Genomic DNA, 11,708 nt, shown 5'->3' with positions numbered 1-11,708 from the left:
CGCCTGGACCACTACCACTGTGACCACTACCACCGTGACCACTACCACTGTGACCACTACCACCTGGACCACTACCACCTGGACCACTACCACCTGGACCACTACCACCTGGACCACTACCGCCTGGATCACTACCACCTGGACCACTACCACCTGGACCACTACCGCCTGGATCACTACCACCTGGACCACTACCACCTGGACCACTACCACTGTGACCACTACCACCATGACCACTACCACTGTGACCACTACCACCTGGACCACTACCACCTGGACCACTACCGCCTGGACCACTACCACCTGGACCACTACCACCTGGACCACTACCGCCTGGACCTCTACCGCCTGGACCACTACCACCTGGACCACTACCACCTGGACCACTACCACCTGGACCACTACCACTGTGACCACTACCACCTGGACCACTACCACCTGGACCACTACCACCGTGACCACTACCACCGTGACCACTACCACCGTGACCACTACCACCGTGACCACTACCACTGTGACCACTACCACTGTGACCACTACCACCTGGACCACTACCGCCTGGACCACTACCACCGTGACCACTACCACCGTGACCACTACCACCGTGACCACTACCACCGTGACCACTACCACTGTGACCACTACCACTGTGACCACTACCACCGTGACCACTACCACCTGGACCACTACCACTGTGACCACTACCACCTGGACCACTACCACCTGGACCACTACCACCTGGATCACTACCGCTGTGACCACTACCACCTGGACCACTACCACTGTGACCACTACCACTGTGACCACTACCACTGTGACCACTACCACTGTGACCACTACCACCTGGACCACTACCACCTAGACCACTACCACCTGGACCACTACCGCCTGGATCACTACCACCTGGACCACTACCACCTGGACCACTACCACCTGGACCACTACCGCCTGGACCACTACCGCCTGGATCACTACCACTGTGACCACTACCACCGTGACCACTACCACCGTGACCACTACCACTGTGACCACTACCACTGTGACCACTACCACCGTGACCACTACCACCTGGACCACTACCGCTGTGACTACCAGCACCTGGACCACTACCGCTGTGACCACTACCACCGTGACCACTACCACTGTGACCACTACCACCTGGATCACTACCACTGTGACCACTACCACCGTGACCACTACCACCGTGACCACTACCACCTGGACCACTACCACCGTGACCACTACCACTGTGACCACCAGCACCTGGACCACTACCACTGTGACCACTACCACCTGGACCACTACCACCGTGACCACTACCGCTGTCACCACTACCACTGTCACCACTACCACTGTGACCACTACCACTGTCACCACTACCACCGTGACCACTACCGCTGTCACCACTACCACTGTCACCACTACCACCGTGACCACTACCACTGTCACCACTACCACCGTGACCACTACCACTGTGACCACTACCACTGTGACCACTACCACCTGGACCACTACCACTGTGACCACTACCACTGTGACCACTACCGCTGTGATCACTACCACCTGGACCACTACCACCGTGACCACTACCACTGTGACCACTACCACTGTGACCACTACCACCTGGATCACTACCACCGTGACCACTACCACTGGACCACTACCACTGTGACCACTACCACCTGGACCACTACCACTGTGACCACTACCACCTGGACCACTACCACTGTGACCACTACCACTGTCACCACTACCACTGTGACCACTACCACTGTGACCACTACCACTGTGACCACTACCACCGTGACCACTACCACCGTGACCACAAGCACCTGGACCACTACCACCGTGACCACTACCACTGTGACCACTACCACCGTGACCACTACCACCTGGACCACTACCACTGTGACCACTACCACTGTGACCACTACCACCGTGACCACTACCACCTGGACCACTACCACTGTGACCACTACCACTGTGACCACTACCACCTGGACCACTACCACCTGGACCACTACCACTGTGACCACTACCACTGTGACCACTACCACTGTGACCACTACCACCGTGACCACTACCACCTGGACCACTACCACTGTGACCACCAGCACCTGGACCACTACCACCGTGACCACTACCACCGTGACCACTACCACTGTGACCACTACCACCGTGACCACTACCACTGTGACCACTACCACTGTGACCACTACCACTGTGACCACTACCACCTGGACCACTACCACTGTGACCACTACCACTGTGACCACTACCACCGTGACCACTACCACTGTGACCACTACCACTGTGACCACTACCACTGTGACCACTACCACCGTGACCACTACCACCTGGACCACTACCACTGTGACCACTACCACCGTGACCACTACCATCTGGACCACTACCGCCTGGACCACTACCACCTGGACCACTACCACTGTGACCACTACCACTGTGACCACTACCACTGTGACCACTACCACTGTGACCACTACTATCGTGACCACTACCACCTGGACCACTACCACCTGGACCACTACCGCCTGGATCACTACCACCTGGACCACTACCACCTGGACCACTACCACCTGGACCACTACCACCTGGACCACTACCACCTGGACCACCAGCACCTGGACCACTACCACCTGGACCACTACCACCTGGACCACTACCACCTGGACCACTACCACTGTGACCACTACCACCGTGACCACTACCACCGTGACCACTACCACCTGGACCACTACCACTGTGACCACTACCACCGTGACCACTACCACTGTGACCACTACCACTGTGACCACTACCACTGTGACCACTACCACCTGGACCACTACCACTGTGACCACTACCGCCTGGACCACTACCACTGTGACCACTACCACTGTGACCACTACCACTGTCACCACTACCACTGTGACCACTACCACTGTCACCACTACCACCGTGACCACTACCGCTGTCACCACTACCACTGTCACCACTACCACCGTGACCACTACCACTGTCACCACTACCACCGTGACCACTACCACTGTGACCACTACCACTGTGACCACTACCACCTGGACCACTACCACTGTGACCACTACCACTGTGACCACTACCGCTGTGATCACTACCACCTGGACCACTACCACCGTGACCACTACCACTGTGACCACTACCACTGTGACCACTACCACCTGGATCACTACCACCGTGACCACTACCACTGGACCACTACCACTGTGACCACTACCACCTGGACCACTACCACTGTGACCACTACCACCTGGACCACTACCACTGTGACCACTACCACTGTCACCACTACCACTGTGACCACTACCACTGTGACCACTACCACTGTGACCACTACCACCGTGACCACTACCACCGTGACCACAAGCACCTGGACCACTACCACCGTGACCACTACCACTGTGACCACTACCACCGTGACCACTACCACCTGGACCACTACCACTGTGACCACTACCACTGTGACCACTACCACCGTGACCACTACCACCTGGACCACTACCACTGTGACCACTACCACTGTGACCACTACCACCTGGACCACTACCACCTGGACCACTACCACTGTGACCACTACCACTGTGACCACTACCACTGTGACCACTACCACCGTGACCACTACCACCTGGACCACTACCACTGTGACCACCAGCACCTGGACCACTACCACCGTGACCACTACCACCGTGACCACTACCACTGTGACCACTACCACCGTGACCACTACCACTGTGACCACTACCACTGTGACCACTACCACTGTGACCACTACCACCTGGACCACTACCACTGTGACCACTACCACTGTGACCACTACCACCGTGACCACTACCACTGTGACCACTACCACTGTGACCACTACCACTGTGACCACTACCACCGTGACCACTACCACCTGGACCACTACCACTGTGACCACTACCACCGTGACCACTACCATCTGGACCACTACCGCCTGGACCACTACCACCTGGACCACTACCACTGTGACCACTACCACTGTGACCACTACCACTGTGACCACTACCACTGTGACCACTACTATCGTGACCACTACCACCTGGACCACTACCACCTGGACCACTACCACCTGGACCACTACCACCTGGACCACTACCACCTGGACCACTACCACCTGGACCACTACCACCTGGACCACCAGCACCTGGACCACTACCACCTGGACCACTACCACCTGGACCACTACCACCTGGACCACTACCACTGTGACCACTACCACCGTGACCACTACCACCGTGACCACTACCACCTGGACCACTACCACTGTGACCACTACCACCGTGACCACTACCACTGTGACCACTACCACTGTGACCACTACCACTGTGACCACTACCACCTGGACCACTACCACTGTGACCACTACCGCCTGGACCACTACCACTGTGACCACTACCACTGTGACCACTACCGCTGTCACCACTACCACCGTGACCACTACCACCTGGACCACTACCACTGTGACCACTACCACTGTGACCACTACCACTGTGACCACTACCTCTGTGACCACTACCACCGTGACCACCAGCACCTGGACCACTACCACCTGGATCACTACCACTGTGACCACTACCACCTGGACCACTACCGCTGTGACCACTACCACCTGGACCACTACCGCTGTGACCTCCTACGGTAGTCGGAAGGGTCCGGTGGCCGGGCTCTGGCTCCAGCCAGCATGAGGAGTGGACAGTGCGCGACCACGTTGCAGGCGCCTGCCACACTAACGTGGAGTGGCTCTGCTTCTGAACGTAATCACGACGGGGGGTTGTGCGTGGGAGCGTCGCGATAGAGCTGTGGGGAGCTGCGAGTCCCAAGGTGGTGGTGGTGGTGGAGGTGGTGGTGGTGGTGGTGGAGGTGGTGGTAGAGGTGGTGGAGGTGGTGGAGGTGGTGGTGGAGGTGGTGGAGGTGGTGGGGGTAGAGATGGAGTGATGTGGTACAGGAGGACGTGGAGCTGAGTGGACTTGCCGATGACTGGTACCAGCGGTGTCAAGATCGGCCTCTGTGGAGGAGGCTCGTGAAGGACGCTACTGGGCAGTTGGAGGCAGTCGCCCTCCAACAACAACGGAGGGCGGAGGAGCGACGCTCACAACAACGAGCGGAGCGCCGGGTGGCTAAAGCACAGCAGGTTGGCACAGTAGGGGGCACAGGTGGTGCATCAGCCAGTCATCTCAGTCAGTCGACCCGTGGCACCTGGGTCTGCCCCGTGACCTCCTGCCAGCGGGCGTTCGACACTTCACGTGGCCTCAGGGTGCACATAGCCTGGCACAAGCGTCGTGGTGACGTCACCGCCACTTAGTGGCGAATGGCGGTTGTTGTTGTTGGTGGGGTAGTGGATGGAGTGGTGGTGGTGGGAGGGGTGGAGGTGGTGGGAGTGGTGATTGGGGTGGTGGTGGAGCTGGTGGGGGTAATGGTGGTGGAGGGTGGTGGTGGTGGTGATCATACGGGTGGTCGTCGTTTTGGGGGTAGTGGTGGTAGGTGTGGTGGTGGTGGTGGTGGTGGTAGGGGTGGAGGAGGTGGTGGTAGTGGTGGTGGTGGTAGGGGTGGAGGAGGTGGTGGTAGTGGTGGTTGTAATGGTTGTTTACACGCCAACCACAGAAGATGAACGTCAGTGGAGGGATGCAGGCAAGGCTGAAGATGAATTCGATGCCTGTGTATAACCTCCTGTCCCAGGTGCTGGCTAAAGCGGGATAGAGTTGCAGGGCTGTGAGCCCCGGCCATTGGAATCCCCTGATGGACATAGATAGAGAGACAGAGAGACACACCCAGACCCACGGCTCGAACCGAGGGTCTCAGAGTCTCCGACACGGTCTTTGCGAACCCACTGAGAGACACAGAGACACAGAAAGACCTCCAGACCCAGGGTTCGAACACCTGGCCCTCTGTATCGTTAACACGACCATTGTGAACACACTGTTACACAGAGAGACATAGAGACACACCCAGACCCTGGGCTCGAACCCAGGCTATCAGTGTGTCCGACATGGCCATTGTGAACCCACTGAGTAAGAGAGACACAGAGAGACACACCCAGACCCTGGGCTCGAACCCAGGCTATCTGTGTCTCCGACATGGCCATTGTGAACACACTGAGACACAGAGAGACAGAGAGACACAGAGAGACACACCCAGACCCTGGACTCGAACCCAGGAAATCTGTCTCCGACATGGCCATTGTGAACACACTGAGTAAGAGAGAGACAGAGAGAGACACACCCAGACCCTGGGCTCGAACCCAGCCTCCGAGTGTCTCTGTACAGTGAGCGAGCGAGCGAGCTGGAGAGACGGTAAGTTTAGCTGCGGAATTCTCGTTGCAGAGAAAAAATAGAATTGGTGAATCCACTCACAGCTACCACCACTACCACCACCATCACTCCTACCAGCACCACCCTTACCACCACCACACCCCTACCACCACCACCACCACCCCTACCAACAGCACTAGCCCTACCACCACCACCCCTACCACCACCACCCCTACCACCACCACTACCCCTACCAACAGCACCACCACTACCACCACCACTATCACCACCATCACCGCTAGAAGCACCACCCCTACCAGCACCACACCCCTACCACCACCACCACCCCTACCACCACCACCACCACCACCCCTACTACCACTACCCCTACCACCACCACCCCTACCAACAGCAGCACCACTACCACCACCACCACTACCACCACCATCACCCCTACCAGCACCACCCCTACCACCACCACCACCCCTACCACCACCACCACCCCTACCACCACCACCCCTCCCAGCACCACCCCTACCAACAGCACCACCACTACCACCACGACCACTATCACCACCATCACCACTACCACCACCACCCCTACCAACAGCACCACCACTACCATCACCACCACCACCACTACCCCCAACACCACCCCCACCACCTTCACCACCACCACCACTCTATGCACTACCCCACCAACAACAACAACAACCGCCATTCGCCACTAAGTGGCGGTGAAGTCACCACGACGCTTGTGCCAGGCTATGTGCACCCTGAGGCCACGTGAAGTGTCGAACGCCCGCTGACAGGAGGTCACGGGGCAGACCCAGGTGCCACGGGTCGACTGACTCAGATGACCGAGATGACCGGCTGATGCACCACCTGTGCCCCCTACTGTGCCAACTTGCTGTGCTTTAGCCACCCGGCGCTCCGCTCGTTGTTGTGAGCGTCGCTCCTCCGCCCTCCGTTGTTGTTGGAGGGCGACTGCCTCCAACTGCCCAGTAGCGTCCTTCACGAGCCTCCTCCACAGAGGCCGATCTTGACACCGCTGGTACCAGTCATCGGCAAGTCCACTCAGCTCCACGTCCTCCTGTACCACATCACTCGATCTCTTCTCTAGCCCGTGCCGCGCCCGCTTAGCCCCCTCAATCCGGCCAAACAAAAGCTGTTTCGGCATGCGGTGGCTGGGCATGCGGGCTACATGACTCAGCCAACGTAGCCTTGTCTGCCGGAGGAGCTCACCGATAGGACTTTGTCCAGATCTTTCTAGAATGTGAGCTCCTCACACAATTCAGCCTGGATAAACCCAGGACGGACATTTTCATTAAGGGGGTCCACGTTTCGCAAGCGTAGAGAAGGGAGGGAATGACCGTGGCCGAGAAGATCTGAAGCTTCGTGCGGAGCGACAGACCAGGTAGCTTCCACACAGCGTTACGCAACCGATGAAAAGATATTGTCGCTCGACTGATTCGGAGTGAGACCTCTGCTGTTAAACCGGAGCTGGTCATGAGCACACTGCCCAGGAATGGGAAACTCTCCACTCTCTCCACAACTGCCCCATCACCAATTGGGAGTTGTGGGGGTGGAGTGTCCGATGGTACAAAATACCCAGGCAGGTGCTTAGTTTTGGTGGGGCTGATGGTAAGGCCCCATCTCTTAGTGGCACGCTCCAGTCTCAGCAGCAGCGTCTCCAACTCCTCCTCTGAGCGAACAGCAATCACCAAATCATCGGGATACATAACGTGGTTCAGTAATAGAGAGCCATCCCTTGACCGCACCCGGGCATCGATCAGCCTCCCATGGCATCTGTACCAGATGGAAATTCCTCCGGTACAGCCATTGAAGGCTTCACAAACTACGTGGTCGAAATAGATCAATAATGTGGGAGACAGAGGACATCCCTGTCACACTCCAACGTGAACAGGGAATGGCTCCGACTCCTGGCCACGTAGATTTACCCGGGCCCACTCACCATCATGAAGGTCCTTCATGATTGTGAACAGAGGGTCAGGGACTCCAAAAGCACGAAGAACAACCCAGAGCCCAGGCCTACTGATGGCATCATAGGCCTTGACCAGGTCAATAAAGCAGAGATGTAGGTCTTGCTGGAATTCCCTATACCTTTGCTGTGTGGGACCGCCCTTTCCTGAAACCGCATTGGGGCTCCGCAAGCCTCTCCTCAGCGTGCCTGGCAAGGCGATGTTGAATAATCCTTGCCAGGACCTTTCCCGACACATTGAGGATTGAGATGCCCCTGTCCTAATTACTGTCTGTGCGGTCCTCTTTCTTAATGAGGGGGACCACCAGGGCATCCTTCCAATCCTGCGGAACCCGTCCAGTGGTCCAGACTGTTGTTATGATGTCATATAGGGCAGTCTGTGCACAAACGCCACCCTTTCTCAGCTTTTCACTTGGGAGATCATCTCTGCCCGCTGCCTTTCCTGGTCTCAGACTCTGGATCGCTTTCAGTACTTCCTCAACAGATGGCACCTCAGCTAGCCACTCACAGGGGGTGACTTCTTCCAATATTTGAGACATGGCAGCCTCAGCAGGGTCATCCTCACTTTGTGCCACGAAGGAGAATGAGAGGAGAATGAGAGGAGAATGAGAGGGGAATGAGGGGGAATGAGAGGGGAATGAGAGGAGAATGAGAGGAGAATGAGAGAAGAGTGAGAGGGGAATGAGAGGAGAATGAGAGGAGAATGAGTGGAGAATGAGAGGAGAATGAGAGGGGAATGAGAGTGGAGAATGAGAGGTGAATGAGAGGGGAAAGAAAGGAGAATGAGAGGATAATGAGAGGGGAATGAAAGGAGAATGAGAGGCGAATGAGAGGAGAGAGGGGAATGAGAGGGGAATGAGAGGGGAATGAGAGGAGAATGAGAGGAGAATGAGAGGGGAATGAGAGGGGAATGAAAGGGGAAAGAGAGGAGAATGAGAGGAGAATGAGAGGGGAATGAAAGGGGAATGAGAGGAGAATGAGAGGAGAGAGGGGAATGAGAGGGGAATGAGAGGGGAATGAGAGGAGAATGAGAGGGGAATGAGAGGAGAATGAGAGGGGAATGAGAGGAGAATGAGAGGGGAATAAGAGGGGAATGAGAGGGGAATGAGAGGAGAATGAGAGGGAAATGAGAGGAGAATGAGAGGTGAATGAAAGGGGAATGAGAGGGGAATGAGAGGGGAGTGAGAGGGAAATGAGAGGGGAATGAGAGGGGAATGAAAGGGGAATGAGAGGGGAGTGAGAGGGGAATGAGAGGGGAGTGAGAAGGGAATGAGAGGGGAATGAGAGGGGAGTGAGAGGGGAATGAGAGGGGAATGAGAGGGGAGTGAGAAGGGAATGAGAGGAGAATGACAGGGGAATGAGAGGGGAATGAGAGGAGAATGAGAGGGGAATGAGAGGTGAATGAGAGGAGAATGAGAGGGGAATGAGAGGCGAATGAGAGGAGAATGAGAGGGGAATGAGAGGAGAATGAGAGGGGAATGAGAGTTGAATGAGAGGAGAATGAGAGGGGAATGAGAGGGGAATGAGAGGGGAATGAGAGGGGAATGAGTGGAGAATTAGAGGGGAATGAGAGGTGAATGAGAGGAGAATGAGAAGGGAATGAGAGGAGAATGAGAGGAGAATGAGAGGGGAATGAGAGGGGAATGAGTGGAGAATGAGAGGAGAATGAGAAGGGAATGAGAGGGGAATGAGAGGGAAATGAGAGGAGAATGAGAGGGGAATGAGAGGGGAATGAAAGGGAATGAGAGGAGAATTAGAGGGGAATGAGAGGTGACTGAGAGGAGAATGAGAGGAAAATGAGAGAAGAATGAGAGGAGAATGAGAGGGGAATGATTGAAGAATGAGAGGAGAATGAGAAGGGAATGAGAGGGAATGAGAGGGAAATGAGAGGAGAAAGAGAGGGAAATGAGAGGGGAATTAAAGGGAATGAGAGGAGAATGAGAGGGGAATGAGAAGGGAGTGAGAGGGGAATGAGAGGGGAGTGAGAAGGGAATGAGAGGGGAATGAGAGGGGAGTGAGAGCAGAATGAGAGGGGATTGAGAGGGGAGTGAAAAGGGAATGAGAGGCGAATGAGAGGGGAATGAGAGGTGAATGAGAGGAGAATGAGAGGAGAATGAGAGTGGAATGAGAGGAGAATGAGAGGTGAATGAGAGGCGAATGAGAGGAGAATGAGAGGGGAATGAGAGGCGAATGAGAGAGGAATGAGAGGTGAATGAGAGGAGAATGAGAGGGGAATTAGAGGGGAATGAGAGGGGAATGAGAGGAGAATGAGACGGGAGTGAGAGGGGAATGAAAGGGGAGTGAGAGGGGAATGAGAGGGGAGTGAGAAGGGAATGAGAGAGGAATGAGAGAGGAGTGAGAGGAGAATGAGAGTGGAATGAGAGGGGAGTGAGAAGGGAATGAGAGGAGAATGACAGGGGAATGAGAGGGGAATGAGAGGAGAATGAGAGGGGAATGAGAGTAGAATGAGAGGAGAATGAGAGGGGAATGAGAGGCGAATGAGACCGGAATGAGAGGGGAATGAGAAGCGAATGAGAGGGGAATGAGAGGTGAATGAGAGGAGAATGAGAGGGGAATGAGAGGGGAATGAGAGGGGAATGAGAGGTGAATGAGAGGGGAATGAGAGAGAAATGAGAGGAGAATGAGAGGGGATTGAGTGGAGAATTAGAGGGGAATGAGAGGTGAATGAGAGGAGAATGAGAGGAGAATGAGAGGAGAATGAGAGGTGAATGAGAGGAGAATGAGAGGAGAATGAGAGGAGAATGATAGGTGAATGAGAGGTGAATGAGAGGGGAATGAGAGGGGAATGAGTGGAGAATGAGAAGGGTATGAGAAGGGAATGAGAGGGGAATGAGAGGGGAATGAGTGGAGAATGAGAGGAGAATGAGAAGGGAATGAGAGGGGAATGAGAGGAGAATGAAAGGAGAATGAGAGGAGAATGATAGGTGAATGAGAGGTGAATGAGAGGGGAATGAGAGGGGAATGAGTGGAGAATGAGAGGAGAATGAGAAGGGAATGAGATGGGAATGAGAGGGGAATGAGAGGGGAATGAGTGGAGAATGAGAGGAAAATGAGAAGGGAATGAGAGGGGAATGAGAGGGGAATGAGTGGAGAATGAGAGGAGAATGAGAAGGGAATGAAAGGTGAATGAGAGGTGAATGAGAGGTGAATGAGAGGAGAATGAGAAGAGAATGAGAGAGGAATGAGAGGTGAATGAGAAGGGAATGAGAGGAGAATGAGAAAGGAATGAGAGGTGAATGAGAGGGGAATGAAAGGGAATGAGATGGGAATGAAAGGGGAGTGAGAGGAGAATGAAAGGGAATGAGATGGGAATGAAAAGGGAATGTGGGGAATGAGAGGGGAATGAAAGGGAATGAGATGGGAATGAAAGGGAATGAAAG

This window comes from Petromyzon marinus (assembly GCF_048934315.1).
Source record: "Petromyzon marinus isolate PM22_M1 ecotype Great Lakes invasive population chromosome 70 unlocalized genomic scaffold, UKy_Petmar_22M1.pri1.0 chr70_unloc.4, whole genome shotgun sequence".
In the NCBI taxonomy this organism is placed as follows: Eukaryota; Metazoa; Chordata; class Hyperoartia; order Petromyzontiformes; family Petromyzontidae; genus Petromyzon; species Petromyzon marinus.
Note: the sequence above shows the minus strand (reverse complement) of the source record.